The 22,172-nt window shown below is 43.2% G+C and overlaps 1 pseudogene; it reads right to left on the bottom strand.

The window, feature by feature from the left end:
- Positions 1-11,690: 11,690 nt before the first annotated feature.
- LOC147960933 (uncharacterized) lies at positions 11,691-21,638 on the bottom strand (annotated as a pseudogene).
- Positions 21,639-22,172: the final 534 nt, after the last annotated feature.

The raw sequence follows: 22,172 nt of genomic DNA, 5'->3' as shown, positions 1-22,172 counted from the left end.
GTATCATTATGTTGTTGGATCAATTGTTACCTTGGTTGCGATTATGATCGCATTTGTTGTTGCATTGAAATGTTTTACATAGTTTTAATGTATGGTTTAATTAGATGCTCTGGAGAGCTATATGTTGTTCAATGAGAACTATGTGTGTACTTTAGTTTTAATGTGATGATGAACTTCTATTAATTTGGTCACTTATCTATCCATGATGTTTTGTAATGGTTTTTGACACACTTAATTATATATAATGCACGCAAATGAACTGGAAATGGATGTACGGTGACAGACACACCTCCGAGTACATTAAGGGTGTGCATCTCGAAGTGGCTGAGGCAAACAAGAAGAATGGTTTTATGTGTTGTCCATGCCCTATATGTGGGAATACGAAGTCTTACTCTGACCGGAAAATCCTTCACAGCCACATGCTTTATAAGGGTTTCATGCCACACTATAATGTCTGGACCAAGCATGGAGAAATAGGGGTTATGATGGAAGCCAGCGAAGAAGAAGAGGACGGTGAAAACTATGTGTCCCCTCAATACAGTGATGCTGCAACGGGGGAAGCTGCTGAAGATCAAGAGGAACCAGACGATGTGCCCGATGATGATCTCCTCCGTGTCATTGCTGATGCAAGCAGTCAGCGCGAAAGTCAAAAGGAGAAGCTAAAGTTTGATCGCATGTTAGAGGGTCACAAAAAAGGGTTGTACCCCAATTGCGAAGATGTCAACACAAAGCTCGGTACTGTACTGGAATTGCTACAGTGGAAGGCAGAGAATGTTGTGCCTGACAAAGGATTTGAGAAGCTACTAAAAATATTGAAGAAGAAGCTTCCAAAGGATAATGAATTGCCCGAGTACGTACACAACAAAGAAGGTCGTATGCCCTCCAGGATTGGAGGTGCAGAAGATACATGCATGCCCTAATGACTGCATCCTCTACCGCGGTGCCTACAAGGATTTGAACGCATGCCCACTATGCGGTGCATTGCGGTATAAGATCAGACGAGATGACCCTGGTGATGTTGACGGAGAGCCCCCCAGGAAGAGGGTTCCTGCCAAGGTGATGTGGTATGCTCCTATAATACCATGGTTGAAATGTCTGTTCAGAACCAAAGAGCATGCCAAGTTGATGCTGTTGGGGATCACAATAATTTCAAAAAATTCCTACGCACACGCAAGATCCATCTAGGTGATGCATAGCAACGAGAGGGGAGAGTGTTGTCCACGTACCCTCATAGACCGTAAGCGGAAGCCTTATGACAACACGGTTGTTGTAGTCGTACGTCTTCACGATCCGACCGATCCTAGCACCGAAGGTACGGAACCTCCGCGATCTGCACAGGTTCATCTCGGTGACGTCCCATGAACTCTAGATCCAGCTGAGTGTCGAGGGAGAGCTTTGTCAGCACGACGGCGTGATGACGGTGATGATGAAGTTACCGATGCAGGGCTTGGCCTAAGCACTACAACGATATGACCAAGGTGGAAATCTGTGGAGGGGGGCACCGCACACGGCTAAGAGATCAACTTGTGTGTCAATGGGGGTGTCCCCCTCCCCCGTATATACAGCAGTGGAGGAGGGGGAGGGCCGGCCCCTCTATGGCGCACCCAAGGGGAGTCCTACTCCTACCAGGAGTAGGATTCCCCCCCCCCTCCCAAGTTGGAATAGGAGAGGAAGGAAGGGGGGCCGGCCCCTCACCCAATACGGATTGGGCTTGGGGGGCACCCCCTCCTAGGCTCCCTTCTCCTCCCTCCCACTATGGCCCAATAAGGCCCATATACTTCCCGGGGGGTTCCGGTAACCTCCCGGTACTCCGGTATATGCCCGAACTCACCCGGAACCATTCTGATGTCCAAACATAGGCTTCCAATATATCGTTCTTTATGTCTCAACCATTCCGAGACTCCTCGTCATGTCCGTGATCATATCCGGGACTCCAAACTACCTTCGGTACATCAAAACACATAAACTCATAATACCGATCGTCACCGAACGTTAAGCGTGCAGACCCTACGGGTGCGAGAACTATGTAGACATGACCGAGACTCATCTCCGGTCAATAACCAATAGCGGAACCTGGATGCTCATATTGGTTCCTACATATTCTATGAAGATCTTTATCGGTCAAAAAGCATAACAACATATGTTGTTCCCTTTGTCATCAGTATGTTACTTGCCCGAGATTCGATCGTCGGTATCCTCATACCTAGTTCAATCTCATTACTGGCAAGTCTCTTTACTCGTTCTGTAATGCACCATCCCGCAACTAACTCATTAGTCACATTGCTTGCAAGGCTTATAGTGATGTGCATTACCGAGAGGGCCCAGAGATACCTCTCCGATACACGGAGTGACAAATCCTAATCTCGATCTATGCCAACTCAACAAACACCATCGAAGACACCTGTAGAGCATCTTTATAGTCACCCAGTTATGTTGTGACGTTTGATAGCACACTAAGTGTTCCTCCGCTATTAATAGTCATAGGAACATGTATAAGTTATGGAGAAAGCAATAGCAGTAAACTAAACGATCAAAGTGCTGAGCTAACGGATGGGTCAAGTCAATCACATCATTCTCTAATGATGTGATCCTGTTCATCAAATGACAACTCATGTCTATGGCTAAGAAACTTAACCATCTTTGATTAACGAGCTAGTCAAGTAGAGGCATACTAGTGACACTCTGTTTTTCTATGTATTCACACATGTACTAAGTTTCCGGTTAATAAAATTCTAGCATGAATAATAAACATTTATCATGATATAAGGAAATATAAATTACAACTTTATTATTGCCTCTAGGGCATATCTCCTTCAGTCTCCCACTTGCACTAGGGTCAATAATGTAGTTCACATCGTCATGTGATTTAACACCAATAGTTCACATCTTTATGTGATTAGTTCACATCTCCATGTGACTAATACCCAAAGGGTTTACTAGAGTCAATAATCTAGTTCACATCGCTATGTGATTAACACCCAAAGAGTGATCATGTTTTGTTTGTGAGAGAAGTTTAGTCTACGGGTCTGCAACATTCAGATCCGTATGTATTTTGCAAATTTCTATGTCTACAATACTCTGCACGGAGCTACTCTAGATAATTGCTCCCACTTTCATTATGTATCTAGATCGAGATTTAGAGTAATCTAGATCGGTGTCAAAATCTTGCATCAACGTAACTCTTTACGACGAACTCTTTTATCACCTCCATAACCGAGAAATATTTCCTTAGTCCTCTAAGGATAATTTTGACCGCTGTCCAGTGATCTACTCCTAGATCACTATTGTACTCCTTTGCCAAAATCATGCTAAGCTATACAATAGGTATGGTACATAGCATAGCATACTTTATAGAACCTATGACTGAGGCATAGGGAATGACTTTTTCATTCTCTTTCTATTTTCTGCCGTGGTGGGGTTTTGAGTCTTTACTCAACTTCACACCTTGCAACACAGTCAAGAACTCTTCTTTGACTATTCCATTTTAAACTACTTAAAAAACTTGTCAAGGTATGTACTCATTGAAAAAATTATCATGCGTCTTGATCTATCTCTATAGATCTTGATGCCCAATATGTAAGCAGCTTTACCGAGGTCTTTCATTGAAAAATTCTTACTGAAGTATCCTTTTATGCTATCCAAAAATTCAGTATCATTTCCGATCAACAATATGTCATCCACGTATAGTATCAGAAATACTAAAGAGCCCCCACTCACTTTCTTGTACATACAGGCTTCTCCAAGAGTCTGCATAAAACTATATGCTTTGTTTAACTCATCAAAGCGCATACTCCAACTCCGATATGCTTGCACCAGTCCATAGATGGATCGCTGGAGCTTGCACACTTTGTTAGCATATTTAGGATTGACAAAACCTTCTTGTTGCATCATATACAACTCTTTTTTTAATAAATCCATTAAGGGTAGTTTTGATATCCATTTGCCAGATTTCATAAAATGCGGCAACTCTAACATGATTCGCATAGACTTTTAAGCATCGATACGAGTGAGAAAATCTCATCGTAGTCAACACCTTGAACTTGTCGAAAACCTTTTGCGACAATTCGAGCTTTGTAGATAGTAACACTACTATCAACGCTCGTCTTCCTCTTGAAGATCCATTTATTCTCAATGGCTCGCCGATCATCGGGCAAGTAAATGAAAGTCCATACTTTGTTCTTTATACATGGATCCCATCTCAGATTTCATGGCCTCAATCCATTTTGCAAAATCTGGGCTCATCATCGCTTCCTCATAGTTCGTAGGTTCGTCATGGTCAAGTAACAATACCTCCAGAACATGATTACCATACCACTCTGGTGCGGAACGTACTCTGGTTGACCTACGAGGTTTGGTAGTAACTTGATCCAAAGTTTCATGACATCATCATTAACTTCCTCACTAATTGGTGTAGGCATCACTGGAACTGATTTCTATGATGAACTACTTTCCAATTCGGGAGAAGGTAAAATTACCTCATCAAGTTCTACTTTCCTCCCACACACTTCGTTCGAGAGAAACTCCTTCTCTAGAAAGGATCCATTTTAAGCAACAAAGATCTTGCCTTCGGATCTCTGATAGAAGATGTACCCAACAATTTCTTTTGGGTGTCCTATGAAGACGCACTTCTCCGATTTGGGTTTGAGCTTATCAGGCTGAAACTTTTTCACATAAGCATCGCAACCCAAACTTTAAGAAATGACAGCTTAGGTTTCTTGCTAAACCACAGTTCATACAAAGTCATCTCAACGGATTTTTGGACAGTGCCCTATTTAACGTGAATGCAGCTCTCCCTAATGCATAACCCCAAAACGATAGTGGTAAATCGGTAAGAAACATCATAGATCGCACCATATCTAATAAAGTACGGTTATGACATTCAGACACACCATTACGATGTGGTGTTCCAGGTGGCGTGACTTGCAAAACTATTCAACATTGTTTCAATTGAAGGCCAAACTTGTAATTCAAATATTTCGTCTCCGTGATCAGATCATAGAAACTTTATTTTCTTGTTACGATGATTCTCCACTTCACTCTGAAATTCTTTGAACTTTTCAAACATTTCAGACGTGTGTTTCATTAAGTAGATATACTCATATCTGCTCGAATCATCTGTGAAGGTCAGAAAATAACGATACCCACCGCGAGCCTCAACACTCATCAGACCGCATACATCGGTATGTATTATTTCCAATAAGTCAGTGGCTTGCTCCATTGTTCCGGAGAACGGAGTCTTAGTCATCTTGCCATGAGGCATGGTTCGCAAGCATCAAATGATTCATAATCAAGTGATTCCGAAAGTCCATCTGCATGGAGTTTCTTCATGCGCTTTACACCAATATGACCTAAACGGCAGTGCCACAAGTATGTTGCACTATCATTATCAACATTGCATCTTTTGGCATCAATATTATGAATATGTGTATCACTATGATCGAGATTCAATAAACCATTTATATTAAGTGTATGACCATAGAAGGTTTTATTCATGTAAACAGAACAACAATTATTCTTTGACTTAAATGAATAACCGTATTGCAATAAACATGATCCAATCGTATTCATGCTCAACGCAAACACCAAATAACATTTATTTTAGGTTCAACACTAATCCCGAAGGTAAAAGGAGTGTTCGATGGTGATCTTACCAACCTTGGAATCATTTCCAACACACATCATCACCTTGCCCTTAACTAGTTTCTGTTCATTTTTCAACTCCTGTTTCGAGTTACTAATCTTAGCAACTGAACCGGTATAAAATACCATGGGGTTACTATGAACACTAGTAAAGTACACATCAACAACATGTATATCAAATATACTTTTGTCACTTTGCCATCCTTCTTATCCGCCAAGTATTTGTGGTAGTTCTGCTTCTAGTGACCATTCCCTTTGCAGTAGAAGCACTCAGTTTCAGGCTTAGGTCTAGCTCTGGGCTTCTTCACGGGAGTGGCAACTTGCTTGCCATTCTTCTTGAAGTTCCCTTTCTTTCCCTTGCCCTTTTACTTGAAACTAGTGGTCTTGTCAACCATCAACACTTGATGCTTTTTCTTGATTTCTACCTTCGCCAATTTCAGCATCGCGAAGAGCTTGGGAATCATTTCCGTTATCCATTTCATATTGTGGTTCATCATGAAGTTCTAGTAACTTGGTGATAGTGACTAGGGAACTCTGTCAATCACTATCTTATCGGGAAGATTAACTCCCACTTGATTCAAGTGATTTGAGTACTCAGACATTTTGAGCACATGCTCACTAGCTGAGCTATTCTCCTCCATCTTTTAGGCAAAGTACTTGTCAGAGGTCTCATACCTCTCAACTCGGGCATGAGTCTGAAATACCAATTTCAGCTCTTGGAACATCTTATATGCTCCGTGGCGTTCAAAACGTCTTTGAAGTCCCGGTTCTAAGCCGTAAAGCATGCTGCACTAAACTATCAAGTAGTCATCATACAGAGCTTGCCAAACATTCATAACGTCTGCATCTACTCCTGCAATAGGTCCTTCACCTAGCGGTGCATCAAGGACATAATTCTTCTATGTAGCAATGAGGATAATCCTCAGATAACGGAGCTAGTCCGCATCATTCCTACTAACATCTTTCAACATAGTTTTCTCTAGGAACATATCATAAATAAAACGGGGAAGCTATACCCGAGCAATTGATCTACAACATAGATATGCAAATACTATCAGGACTAAGTTCATGATAAATTTATGTTCAATTAATCATATTACTTTAGAACTCCCACTTAGATAGACATCCCTCTAGTCATATAAATGATCAGATGATCCATATCAACTAAACCATGTCCGATCATCACGTGAGATGGAGTAGTTTTCAATGGTGAACATCACTATGTTGATCATATCTACTATATGATTCATGCTCGACCTTTCGGTCTCAGTGTTCCGAGGCCATATCTGCATATGCTAGGCTCGTCAAGTTTAACCCGAGTATTCTGCATGAGCAAAACTGGCTTGCACCCGTTGTATGTGAACGTAGAGCTTATCACACCTGATCATCACATGGTGTCTCGGCACGACGAACTGTAGCAACTGTGCATACTCAGGGAGAACACCTATACCTTGAAATTTAGTGAGAGATCACCTTATAATGCAACCACCGTACTAAGCAAAATAAGATGCATAAAGGATAAACATCACATGCAATCAAATAAGTGATATGATATGGCCATTATCATCTTGTGCCTTTGATCTCCATCTTCAAATTACCGTCATGATCTCCATCATCACCGGCATGACACCATGATCTCCATCATCTTGATCTCTATAAACGTGTTGTCACATGGTCGTCTTGCCAACTATTGCTTTTTCAACTATTGCTATCACATAGCGATAAAGTAAAGCAATTATATGGCAACCATAATGCTTCTGCCAGTTGCCGATAACTTCAACAAGACATGATCATCTCATACAACAATTTATATCTCATCACGTCTTGACCATATCACATCACAACATGCCCTGCAAAAACAAGTTAGACGTCCTCTACTTTGTTGTTGCAAGTTTTACGTGACTGCTATGGGCTTGTAGCAAGAACTGTTCTTACCTATGCATCAAAACCACAACGTAGTATAGTGATTGCTTTTTGATCTTCAGAAAGAACCTTCTTCATTGAAAGCGATTCAGCTAAAGTTGGAGAAACAGACACCCACTAGCCACCTGTGTGCGAAGCACGTCAGTAGAACCAGTCTCGCGTAAGCATACGCGTAATGTCGGCCTGAGCCGCTTCATTCAACAATACCGCCAAATCAAGAATCAACTAGTGACGGCAAGCAATATGTATATACCCACGCCCACAACTCCTTTGTGTTCTACCCGTGCATAAAACATCTACGCATAGACCTGGCTCGGATGCCACTGTTGGGGATCGCAGTAATTTGAAAAAAAATTCCTACGCACACACAAGATTCATCTAGGTGATGCATAGCAACGAGAGGGGAGAGTGTTGTCCTCGTACCCTCGTAGACTGTAACCGAAAGCGTTATGACAAAGCGGTTGATGTAGTCGTATGTCTTCATGATCCAACCGATCCTAGCACCGAAGGTACGGCACCTCCGCGATCTGCACACGTTCAGCTCGGTGACGTCCCACGAACTCTAGATCCAGCTGAGTGTCAAGGGAGAGCTTCGTCAGCATGACGGCGTGATGCCGGTGATGATGAAGTTACCGATGCAGGGCTTCGCCTAAGCACTACAACGATATGATTGAGGTGGAAATCTGTGGAGGGGGGCACCACACACGGCTAAGAGATCAACTTCTGTGTGTATGGGGTGCCCCCTCCCCCGTATATAAAGGAGTGGAGGGGGGGGAGGGCCTGCCCCTATATGGCACGCCCAAGGGGAGTCCTACTCCTACAGGGAGTAGGATTCCCCCCCCTTCCCTAGTTGGATTAAGAGAGGAAGGAAGGGGGAGAGAAAGGGAAGGGAAGGGGGCGCCGGACCCCGCCCCCTCCTAGGCTCCCTTCTCCTCTCTCCCACTATGGCCCAATAAGGCCCATATACTTCCCGGGGGGTTCTAGTAACCTCCCGGTACTCCAGTATATACCCGAACTCACCCGGAACCATTCCGATGTCCAAACATAGGCTTCCAATATATTGATGTTTATGTCTCGACCATTCTGAGACTCCTCGTCATGTTCATGATCATATCCAGGACTCCGAACTACCTTCGGTACATCAAAACACATAAACTCGTAATACCGATCGTCACCGAACATTAAGCGTGCGGACCCTATGGGTTCGAGAACTATGTAGACATGACCAAGACTCATCTCTGGTCAATAACCAATAGCAGAACCTGGATGCTCATATTGGTTCCTACATATTCTACGAATATCTTTATCGGTCAAACCGCATAACAACATACGTTGTTCACTTTGTCATCAGTATGTTACTTGCCCTAGATTCGATCGTCAGTATCCTCATACCTAGTTCAATCTCGTTACTGGCAACTCTCTTTGGTCGTTCCGTAATGCATCATCCCGCAACTAACTCATTAGTCACATTGCTTGAAAGGCTTATAGTGATGTGCAATACCGAGAGGGCCCAGAGATACCTCTTCGATACATGGAGTGACAAATCCTAATCTCGATCTATGCCAACTCAACAAACACCATCGGAGAGACCTGTAGAGCATTTTATAGTCACCCAGTTACGTTGTGATGTTTGATAGCACACTAAGTGTTCCTCCGGTATTCGGGAGTTGCATAATCTCATAGTCATAGGAACATGTATAAGTTATGGAGAAAGCAACAACAGTAAACTAAACGATCAAAGTGTTAACCTAACGGATGGGTCAAGTCAATCACATCATTCTCTAATGATGTGATCCCGTTCGTCAAATGACAACTCATGTCTATGGCTAGGAAACTTAACCATCTTTGATTAACGAGCTAGTCAAGTAGAGGCATACTAGTGGCACTCTATTTGTCTATGTATTCACACATGTACTAAGTTTTCGGTTAATACAATTCTAGCATGAATAATAAACATTTATCATGATATAAGGAAATATAAATAACAACTTTAGTATTGCCTCTAAGGCATATCTCCTTCAGATGCGATGGCACAAAGAGGACCGTAAGAAAGACTGGAAGTTGAGAGCACCCGCAGATGGGTCGCAGTGGAGAAAAATTGAGAGAATTACCGGGCAGAGTTTGCAGGTGACCCAAGGAACGTATGGTTTGGTTTAAGAGCGGATGGCACTAATCCTTTCGGGAACAGATCAGCAATCAGAGCACCTGGCCCGTGACTCTATGTATGTATAACCTTCCTCCTTGGATGTGCATGAAGCGGAAGTTCATTATGATGCGAGTTCTCATCCAAGGCCCTAAGCAACCCGGCAACGACATTGATGTGTACCTAAGGCCATTAGTTGAAGAACTTTTACAACAGTGGAATGGAAACGGTGTACGTGTGTGGGATGAGCACAAACGGGAGGAATTTAACCTGCATGCATTGTTGTTTGTAACCATCAACAATTGGCCTGCTCTCAGTAACCTTTCAGGACAGACAAACAAGGGATACCACGCATGCACGCACTGTTTAGCTGACACCGAAAGTATATACCTGGACAAATGTAGGAAGAATGTGTACCTGGGTTATCGTCGATTTCTTCCAACGAACCATTAAAGTCGAAAGAAAGGCAAGCATTTCAAAGGCGAGGCATATCACCGGAAGAAGCCCACCATGTGTACCGGTGATCACGTACTTGCTATGGTCAATGATGTACACGTAATATTTGAAAAGGGTCCCAGCGGACTATCTGTTCCAAATGACGCTGAGGGACGCGCATCCATGTGGAAGAAGAAATCTATATTTTGGGACCTACCCTACTGGAGAGACCTAGAGGTCCGCTCTTCAATCGATGTGATGCACGTGAAGAAGAACCTTTGCGTGAACCTACTAGTCTTCTTGGGCATATATAGGAAGACAAAATATATACAAGAGGCACGGGAGGACCTGCAACGTTTGCACAAAAAACACGACATGCCTCCCAAGCAGTATAAAGGTCCTGCTAGCTACGCTCTTACCAAAGGTCTTGTTTGAATGCCTGCTCAGTATGAAGGTCCCGTATGGCTTCTCGTCGAATATAAAGGGAATAATAAATATGGCAGAGAACAGGTTCTAGAACCTAAAGTCTCATGACTGCCACATGACTATGACAAAACTACTTCCGGTTGCATTGAGGGGCTTCTACTGGAAAACGTCCGATTAGCCATTGTGAAGCTATGTGCATTCCTTAATGTAATCTCTTAGAAGGTGATCGATCCAGAAATCATACCAAGGCTAAGGAGTGATGTGGCACAATGTCTTGCTAGTTTCGAGCTGGTGTTCCCACCATCCTTCTTCAATATCATGATGCACATAGTAGTTCATCTAGTCGACGAGATTGTCGTTCTGGGACCCGTATTTCTACACAATATGTTCCCCTTTGAGAGGTTCATGGGAGTCCTAAAGAAATATGTCCGTAACCGCGCTAGGCTAGAAGGAAGCATCTCCATGGGCCATCAAACAGAGGATTTCATTGGGTATTCTGTTGACTTCATTCCTGGCCTTAAGAAGATTGGTCTCCCTAAATCACGGTATGAGGGGAGACTGAATGGAAAAGGCACGCTAGGAGGGGACTCAATAATATGCAAGGACGGGCATTCTTGGTCTCAAGCAGGGGCGGACCCAGGAAAATAATTGAGAGGGGGCAAAAAATATATGGCCATATTCATAAACGATAAATAAACAAGACAAAAAAACATCCATGTAAACTAAAACGTGGGAATAATCACTTTATTATCCACATGGTACCCAAGTTCATTGAAATGGGAAAGGAAACTAACCATTTGAGATAAAATTAATCACAACAATATAACCATATCTTGTTCTGAAGTTGTAAAAGAGAACACTGACACGTTGTTCTAACACTTAATCTACAACCTGCAACAACAACAAAAAACATGATCAAAATTGAGAGGGTGGAAACGTTGAAGAAGGCTGGTATTAAAAAAATAGTAAGAGCTTTAGGCTGAGCATTACCTTCCATTTCATCCCACGACGTTCTTTCACCGCATGAAAACGTTTAACTATCACTTCATTTGGAATTTTGTTCAACAATTCTTTTTCTACAAAGCAGATAAGGCTATGGTTCATAAAATCATCACTAAGTTTGCTACGTAGAGCATTCTTCACAATCTTCATAGCTGAGAAGCACCTCTCAACGGTTGCAGTGGCAACAGGCAAAGTAAGTGCTAGCTTTATAAGTCGGTATACTAAAGGATAAGAAAGATGCTTCTTTGTAGTCACCATTAGTTCAGCCAGATCACCAATATTATCCAAGATGGCAAACCTTGTATCGTGGGTTACATTATCCAAATAGAGATCAAGTTCATGCTCAACACCCACCAAATCATTGAAGTCATCTGGGTAAAACTGAGCCAATTTCTTCAACTTCTCAACATTATAGTGACCAAACTAATCACTTGGACTCAAAGCTGACATACAACAAAGTAACTCAGAATTGATAACATTGAATCTGCCATTTAACTCTTCTACCAACATATCTAGGACAGCAACAATCAATCTGATAATGATGCTCATTGTTAATGTCTTTCCTTTGCCTTATCTTCTTTGGATTCACGTAATCATTTTCCATGTCCATCACTAAAATGTCATTCTTCTCACAAAAAGAACGTACCTTGTCTAGAAGAACATTCCAACCATGCTCAGATCTAAGCTTTAGTAGCTCTCTCTTAGTAGATTCCACATCTGATATGGCATTAACAATGTCCATATCCTTTCTCTGAAATGTTTTAGATAGCCCATTTGTTAAAGCAAATATAATCATCATCATGTGTAGATAGAATACAGAATCAAATGATTGAAAATATTTCAGAATCCCACTGGCTTGATGTTTCTTAATAGGATCAGTACCATCTTCCTCAACATATTCTAGCACTTTAACCACCGATGGAAACATCTTTGGCAAACCTACCAAAGTTCTATAGTGAGAGTTCCATCTAGTATCTCCTGGCCTTTGAACAGAAAGATCTTGATTTAGTCCAGTTCCTGTAGCAATCTCACCCTTACCAATTGCTTTCCTCACTTCTTCTTGATGATCCACTCTAAGTTTATCCTTTCTCTTGCAAGACGATCCAACAACAGTCACCATAAGTGATATCATATCAAAGAAATCTCCAACATCAGTAATTTTCTTTGCAATGGCCACAACAACCAAGTCAAGTTTGTGCGCAAAACAATGTACAAAATAAGCTGAACTATTATCTCTCATAATTTTTGCTTGCAAACCATTGACCTCACCTGCCATGTTGCTTGCACCGTCATACCCTTGTCCTCTCACTTGTTTTAAACTCAAACCAAACTTTGCAATCATAAAATCAATTTTGGACTTGAGAAAAGTAGATGTAGTCTCCTCAACATGAACAACACCTACAAACCTCTCATATGACAGCCCACCACTCACGTATCGTAGAACCAATGCCATCTGCTCTTTGTCAGAAATATCACGACACTCATCAACCAATAAGCTAAACGCATCACTGCCAATTTCTTGCAAAATACATGACAAGATTTCTTCTGCAAAGCATTCAGTAATACTTTTCTGAATTTTTGGAGACAACATTTGATTATTTTGTGGGGCGTTTTTGAATGCCTTGGCTACAATTTCTTTCTGACTAATAGTATACTCCATCAACTGCAAATAGTATCCCTTATTTACTGACTCTTCTGATTCATCATGACCACGGAATGGTTGTCCCTGATGCAACAAGTATTGACATACATCAATTGCAACATTGACCCGAATAAGATGCTCAGTTTTCTCAATTGGGCTTTGCTTGTGTAAGGCTACCGGGATTGATTGATCTATGTTCTCTAGATCCTCACAGTTTTTAGTGCTTTATCGTGGAAACTGTTGTGATCACCTACATGAGTCACAAATCTTTCTGGCTTCTTCCAATTATGAAAGCCATCTACTACAAATGCATCATGCCCAAGTTTGTTACCTTTGGTGTTGTCCCTGAATAAATAACAACACAAGCAATATGCATTGTCATTTGCCTCACTGTACTTTAGCCAAGTACCACCATACTCCTCATACCAATCAGGATTAAAATACCTATTGGTCTTCCCAATCATCCTTGGCTTAAAAGTTTTTGGTTCAGGTCAATGGGGCCCCAACATCAAGTATTTCCTTCGTATGTCCTCATGCTGATTGGGATTGTAATCTATAATCCTCCTCCTTTTAGATGGATCCCTAGGAAGCTTCTCCAAATCAACTAGTTCGGGCATCGCGGAAGTTGTTGGATTTTTAGAAAACCTCTCCATTAGTTGTCCTGTAATATTAAGCGACAATAGTTCAAACGTCAATGGAAAAATGGTTTGAACTGATCTAATTACACAAACTGATAATTTATACACAGGAGTTAACAAGCCTAAGATGTTTTTAACATAGAAACGAACAAACAAAAAGCTTGAAGAAAAACGTTCTAGGGATTTACCTTGATCTCAATTGAAGTTAGAGAATTGCAGGAGGTCAAGAGATTGGATCACCGTCGACCGTTGCCGTGTTGCCGTAGTGCCGCTGCAACATCGTCGGCCAGGTCGCCAGGAGCGCGAGGAGCAAGGGACGGACGAGGGTCGAGGGGGAGTCGACGATTGCTGGCGGCACCCGTAGTGAGCCCGTGACTCGTAGCGGTTCGAGATTGAGGCGATACGATAGGCGAGGGCTTTCTTTAGTCCTGTGCATTTTTTTCTCAGGAAAAATCCCAGTCCGTATTTTTCTTAACAGGAGGCATTGCAGGCTATGTACATGTGTTGATGTGTATGCAGGGGTGAGAGTTACGCTATGGGCTATTGGCAATCCTTTTTAGTGGGCTTACTTTTGTAGTATTGGGCTTCTAAAATATCTAAGGAATTAGGCTTAGTGGGGGCACGTCATTAGCCTTTGTGGGGGCACTAATGAATCACATGGTACTACTATACCTCGATGGAAAAAATCAAGTGGGGGCAGCTGCCCCCACGGCTCTTCACGTAGGTCCGCCCCTGGTCTCAAGCACACTACACAGTTCTACAGAACTGTACCTTGGTGACCCCGTATGTCGACGAACACAAGAACAGTCTGCGCTCCAAACACCCGGAGCAGTGTGACGACTGGATTACGTGTGAACACATCAGGAGTTTCGGCAGTTGGTTGGAAACACGTCTCATAGGTGACAACACTGTATCTGATGAGCTGTACTCGTTATCCAGGGGACCATCTTCGACTGTATTGACTTACAATGGATACGAGATAAATGGGAATACATTTTACACGATCGCCCAAGATCAAAAGTGCATCGACCAAAACAGCGGTGTCTGCTTTGATGCAGCAACCAAGAGGGGAAAGGACACATATTATGGTTACATAGTGGACATATGGGAACTTGACTATGGACATGATTTTAAGGTCCCTTTGTTTAAGTGCAAATGGGTCAATCTGTCAGGAGGCGGGGTACAGGTAGGCCCACAGTACAGAATGACAACAGTGGATCTAAACAATCTTGGGTACACAGATGAATCAATGTCCTAGCCAATGATGTGGCGTAGGTTTTCTATGTGAAGGACATGTCTACCAAACCGAGGAAAAGAAAAGATAAGGAAGCAAACACATCATACGATGAGCCAAAGCGCCACATAGTTCTTTTAGGAAAAAGAGCCATCGTGGGAGTGGAGGGCAAGACAGACATGTCCAAAGATTATGAAAAGTTTCATGAAACTGCTCCCTTCAAAGTCAAGGCTGACCCAAGCACCCTATTAAACGATGAAGATTATCCATGGTTACGACAAAATAAGCAAAGGACACAAGCGAAGAAAAAGTGAAGACTTTCTCTCCACAACTACTATGATGATGCCTTTGATCTAGAATATCACTGCAGTTACATGTGAAGAAATGAAATGCCTTTTGTAACAGAGGGGTTTCCGTATGAAACCCTGATACTTTGAAAGAGATTGTTCGTTTTGTACACGAAGTGCATCCAGTTTTTCCTGTAACCCTCTCAACTTTTTAGCACAAGCTATGTGGTGAAATGATGATACCATGTCAACTTTCAACTTTTTCAAAGTTCATTTCAAGTGCTTTTGAATTTCAGGGTCATATAGCTCAAAAAAAATCAATAAATGCGTGAAAAATAACAAATGAAGTTAGAAAGGGTTGAAAATTGATGATGTAGCTTTGAATGGTGCATTTTGAACACACAAAAAGTCTGGAGTTCAAATAAGTTCAAAATAATGAAATCCCTTTGTAACAGATGAGTTTTCGTCTGGAACCCTAATACTTTGAAAGAGATTGTCCATTTTGTACATGAAGTGCATCCAGTTTTTCCAGTAACCCTCTCAACTTTTTAGCACATTCTATGTGGGTGAAATGATGATACCATGCCAGCTTTCAACCTTTTCAGAGTTCATTTGAAGTGCATTTGAATTTCTATGTCATATAGCTCAAAAAAAATCAGTAAAAGCATGAAAAATAACAATGAAGTCCGAAAGGGTTGAAAATTGATGATATGGCTTTGAATGGTGCATTTTGAACACAAAAAAGTCTGGAGTTCAAATAAGTTCAAAATAATGAAATCCCTTTGTAACAAATGAGTTTTCGTCCAAAACCCTGATACTTCGAAAGTGATTGTCCATTTTTGTACACGAAGTGCATCCAGTTTTTCCCATAACCCTCTTAACTTTTTAGCACATTCTATGTGGGTGAAATGATGATACCATGCCAATTTTCAACCTCTTCAGAGTTCATCTGAAGTGTTTTTCAGTTTCAGGGTCATTTAGCTCAAAGAATGAACTAATATAAAAAAGAATGAACTAGAAAACTTTTTATGAAACTCTAATTGCAAAAATAATAAACTAAAATTTATGCAACTAAAATTATCAAAGTATTTTCTGTTCAAAACATTAAAAGCAAAAATATTTTTCATAAAGAACTTTTTTTGTTAGAAACTTTAATAGCAAAAGGAATTATCATAAAGATTTTTTGTTAGAAACTAAAATAACAAAAATTGTTTTTGAATATAATGATAAAACACATTAATATTTAAAATCAGGAAAAGGAATCACTCCAATATCTATTTTTATAGTAACTTTAATCACAAACTAGTGATTCACACAAATTTCAAATAATTCAAGTTTAAACTATTCAAATTTGAAAACTAATGGCACTAACAGAAAGTTTATATTTTTTTTCTTACCTAAAAGCAAAAAAGAATTTAAAAAACAAAACAAAAAACCGGAAAAAAATTAAAAACAAAACAAAAAAATAAAGAAAAAAAAGCAAAAAAAGAAAATAAATAATGCAAAAAACAAAACAAAAAAATTGAAATAAATGCCACCTACTGGGCCACCACAGCCTGAATACGACTAGAAACCCACCCATGGGCCAAAGTTTAGGCCCGCAGAAGGCCTAGTAGGCCCACAGGCAGATACAATGTGTTTAGACCCGTAAGCCTAAATTTGAGAGGAGCTCGAGAGGGCAGCGGGAGTGGGGCTTATAAACCACTCCGATCCCCTCTCAACTAGCGAGGTGGGACTAAAGTTTTGGCGGCGGCAGCAGCATCCCCCTTTCGTCCCGGTTGGTGGCACCAACTGGGCCAATACCCACCTTTGGTCCCGGTTGGTGGCACCAACCGGGACCAATCAATGCCCCCCTTTAGTCCCGGTTGGTGCCACCAACCGGGACTAAAGGGGGGCATTGGTCCCGGTTGGTGCCACGAACCGGGACCAATGCTTCGACTATATAAGAAACACTTAGCAAATTTTCATCACCAGTCCCCCCCGCCCAACAACGCCGAGCTCATTGACGCCGCCAGGCTGCCCCGACCGACGCTGTCCGCCGCCCTACTGTCGCCCATGCCTCGCCGTCGTCGTCTCTGTCGCCGCCGCCTGGCCCGCCCCGACGCCACCCAAACGCCGTACGGCCCGCCCCGACGCTGCCCGGCCCGCCCCTGCCTGTCCCGACGAATCCTCTGTGAGCACTGCGTCATGCCATACCCCACCACCGCCACATTGCCAACCCGCCGCCGCCGCTGTTGTTTTTTTCTTATATATGCTTTATTTTTATATGTATGTATGCTTTCTATCTATGTATGTATGTATTTTTTAAACTTTTTATATGTATGGAAAAGAGAGGAAGAAGAAAGAAGGAATAAGGGAAGAAAAAAGGAAGAAGGAAGAAGGAAAAGAAGGAAGAAGGGAAGAAAAAGAAGGAGAGGAAAAAGGGGAGAAAAAAAGAAGAAGAGGAGAAAAAAATAAGAAGAGAAAGAAGGAGAAGAAGAAGAGAAGAAGATGAGAGAAAAAAATCTATTTTTCCTTCTTCTCCTCCATTCCTTCTCCTTCTCCTTTTTCCCTCTTCTCCTTTTTTTCTTCTTCTCCTTTTTTTCTTCTTCTTCCTATTCTTATTTTTTTCGAGAACGAGGGTGTCGAGGATCGCCGAGCGGTCGAGGGTCGGACATGACATGAGGGGGGACGTCGAACATGTGATGAGGGGGGAAGTCAGACATGACATGAGGGGTGACGTCGGACATGACATGAGGGGGGATGTCGGACATGACATGAGGGGGGACGTCGGACATGACATGAGGGGGGACGTCGAAAAAAAATAAGAAGTGGAAGAAGAAGAGAAATAAGAGGAGAGGAAGAAGGAATAGAGGAGAAGAAATCTATTTTTTTTTCTTCTTCTCCTCTTTTTTTTCTTCTTCTTCCTCTTCTTAATTTTTATTGGGAACGAGGGTGTCGAGGGTTCGAGGGTCGAGGAACGCCGAAGGGTCGAGGGTCGCCGAGGGTTCGAGGGTTCGAGGGTCGAGGGTCATCGAGGGGTCGAGGGTCGAGGATCGTCGAGGGGTCGAGAGGTTGCCTAGTGTCAAAGTATTGAAGAAATCCATGCTTCATCGTTAGCCGGGAGTAACCGGGCATGATGGTACGAAGTTCTGCAAAGTTATTCTGCAACGGAGTCCCGGATAGGATAATCCGCCTTTTGGTACAAAGTTCAGCAAAGGCCTTCCAAATAGCGATAATCCGAAGGCTCTTGCTAAACTTTGTACCAAAAAGCGAATTATCCTATCTCGGACTCTGTTCCAGAACAACTTTGCCGAACTTCGTACCATCATGCCCCGATTACTCTCGCCTAATGATGAAGACATGGTTTTGTTGAATCATTTGACACTAGACAAACGTGACATGAGGGGGTCGAGGGTCGGGAACTAGGGTAGAGGGTCGTGGATCGCCGAGCGGTCGAGGGTCGAGGGTCGTCGAGGGGTCGAGGGTCCAGATTTATCAAGAATGCCCCCATTATGGATGTGCACAAGTTGATCCAGTTTTTACTGATCTCATATATATATATATATATAATCTTCTATATGTCACGTTGTCTGTCAAAATATTGAAGAAATTCATGGCTTCATCATTAACTGGAAGTAACAGGCGTATGATGCTATGAAGCTCTTCAAAGGTATTTTGGAACGGAGTTCCCGATAGAATAATTCGCCTTTTGGTACGAATTTCAGCGAAGGCCTTCCAAATAGCAATATTTGGAAGGCCTTTGATGAAATTCGTACCAAAAGGCAAATTATTCTATAAAGAACTCTGTTCCAAAACAACTTTGAAGAGCTTCGTACCATTTTGTGCCTGTCATTTCCGGATAATGATGAATTCATGGTTTTCTCGAATTCTTTAACACTAGAGAACATGACATATAGAAGGGTAGATGAGATCAGGAAAAATATGGACCATTTTCTGTGCATCCAGAATGGCGCCATTTTGTTAAATCCCTTGTCGGTCCAGACGTCGTACAATCATGAGGGAGATGGTCCGGCCCAAACCCTAGAAGCGCTGTCGAGGCCACCCAAATTTACCTAGTTAAAAGAGCGTTGTCGTCGAGGCCACCCCAAACCCTAGAAGCGTTGCCGAGGCCACCCCAAACCGTAGAAGCGTCGAGGACACTAATATGATTCCTTGTTGTTATTAGCTAGCTAGGTCTGCGTTTTCCACTAATATATGCATATGTCATGTTTGTATATTAATTGCCATGTTGTAATATTTTTAGAAACTATGGAGCACCGAGACTTGGAAGCAGAACAGGTGTTGGGGGACATAATCCTCGCCGGAGGTGATGTCTTGTTGTATCTCAACGACACCGATGGTCTGGAAGGAGAGGGTGAAGCAGGCTACGGTGATCGAACAATGGAGGAGGAAGGACATGATTATGATGGCCCCGGTGACCGAATGCCGGTGGAAGAAGGAAACTGTGATGACGGCTCCGGTGACCAAATGGAGTCCGGCTAGGTATATATATTAATTAAGCCTGTGCTGACTAGCTAACTGATGCATTAATTGTTTTGGTATGTACACATATTAACTCTCTTCTTTCTTCTTTTCTAGCCCTCCGGATCGAGCAAAACTTCAGTAACGAGGCATGAAGAAAAAGTTGCACCAGGATGAAAGGTTCACGATCACAGCAATCGCGTGCGATGGACAACCGATTGAACCCACCCGGACCAAGGAAGCATTTTCTGCTCAGTGCAGGGTTCTTGTTAGGGACGTGATCCCGATCAGCATCCACCAATGGTATAAGCCTAAGAACGAAGACCCTCAGGTGTCTTATGTCAATGATAGGCAGGAAGATGATTTTGGACCGCGCTGAAGGCAAATTTCACCCTACCACCAGAGGAGGATCCAGAGAAGTCAGCTATCGAGCCATTGGTCAAGGCTCATGCTCTTAAGAAGATGGCAGATCTATTCAGGGGGGTGGAAGAATGAGTTGAAAACAACGTTTGTCGACAAAGACAAGACTCCAGAATTCACCAGCCGGTTTGAGAAGATGGGAGATCACGGGGACGCATTTGTGGCCCATAGGACATCGGAGAAGACTAAGAAGATGTCAATGACAAACAAAAAAATGTTGCAAAGAAGGAGCTTCACCATCGCACGGGGTCAGGTGGCTACCTCAAAGCCCAGCCGTTGTGGGACAAGGCTGAGAATGACCTGCTTGATAAAGGGGTCGAACCAGAGATATTGAACTGGCCAGACCATTCAAGGACTTGGTTCTTCAGGGTTGGGAGAACCTTGGACCCTGAAACAAGGAAGTGTCGTTGCACAAACCAGTAACTGAATATACCCTTCATGAAGCTTCAGGAGTATATCATCGCAGCACGGCGAGGGACGTTCGTTCCCGATAGAGAGAATGATGAGCTCACACCGGCCCTCGGGAATCCTGAGCACCCTGGACAGACATGAGGCACGCCAGGCTCTGTTTCATGGAAGGCTGGGTTTCCCGAGGCAGACGGTTACAAAACCCGGGAGAGGAGGAGGAGGAAAGTGGAGCAGACCGAACCATAGAAGTTCCATGCAAGGGTACAAGCGCTAGAGTAAAAGGACAGCTAGCGACATGTCGGAGCTACCCCAGAAGCTACCCCGCCATCTTAGTGGTGAAGCAGCGTGGCTTCCACCATGCTCCTTCAGCAGCCTGACTTCACGGCTCCTGCTAGCTACCCCATGGATGCTATCACGGAGGCTCAACATTGCCACCTTATGACGCAATGGCAGAACTTCAAAGTCAAGGCGGTTGTTGGCTCTGTTGCACCTCCCAAACCTAGCGCAACTTTTCACTGCCTTCCGATTCCAGAAGGATATGTTGTTGTGATGGCGGATGAAATAATGGAGGGATTTGAGGAGCTTGAGCTTGACCACCCTACCGGTGAAGGGGAGGCTCGGCTGGGTCTTGCTCTGAAGACTACATGTTTATGGCAGAAGGAGCCCATCAACCTTCCGAACTGGACGCCTCAGCCTCCTCCTCCTCCTCGGGCGAGTCAGGGCACTCCGCCTCCTCCTCCGGCGAGTGATCAGGGCACTCCGCCTCCTTCTCCGGCGCATGGCGGCACTCCGCCTCCTTCTCCGCCTGCACCGGCGCGTCTGAGCAGCCCGCCTCCTCCTCCACCTCGTCAGCAAAAGCGGAAGATAGCCGCCACCACTCCGGCTGCTCTAGAGCGTCGTAGCACTCCGCCTCCTTCTTCTCTGCCTCATAAGCAACAAAAGAAGACAGCCGCAACCGCTCTGGCTGCTCCTGCATCTAGCAGTACAGCCAGAGGAGGGAGGCAATACAGATTCGGTCCATCTCTGAAGCCTCTAGAGAGGTTACCATACGAGATGACCGAGGAGGAAAACGAGAAGATCTGTGAAGCCCAAGTGAAGGACTTCTTTGAGACGCAAAGAGCTAAGAAACATCCACCTCTGGAGGAGAAGATAGATAAGGTGAAAGTTCAGTGCACTTTGGATGCCCTGAAGCAACCACCACTGTCTCTATCGAAAACCAACTATGAGCGCATTATTGAAAGGTCATATATCAAAGCGGAGCGGTCGGGAAGTACTTGCAGTGATCAAAGGTTAGCAGAACAAAGAAGTGGGAAAACAATTCCCCGGCTCGGCGAACAAGCTAACCAATCATGCCCCCCGCTCAAGGTGTCTAGTGATATCATCGCTAATCATGCGAGGATGCTGCTCGGTACCAATCCTGGAGATTACCTGCCCGACGATGCACATTTTGATACAATGGAGGAGGGCGATTTCAAATACCGGCACAGGAAGCCTCTCCTCAAACCTGGTC

Source organism: Triticum urartu, chromosome 7A (genome assembly GCF_056163025.1).
Source record: "Triticum urartu cultivar PI428250 chromosome 7A, HENAU_Tu73, whole genome shotgun sequence".
Classification (NCBI taxonomy): domain Eukaryota; kingdom Viridiplantae; phylum Streptophyta; class Magnoliopsida; order Poales; family Poaceae; genus Triticum; species Triticum urartu.
This window is presented reverse-complemented; position numbering and strand designations above follow the sequence as displayed.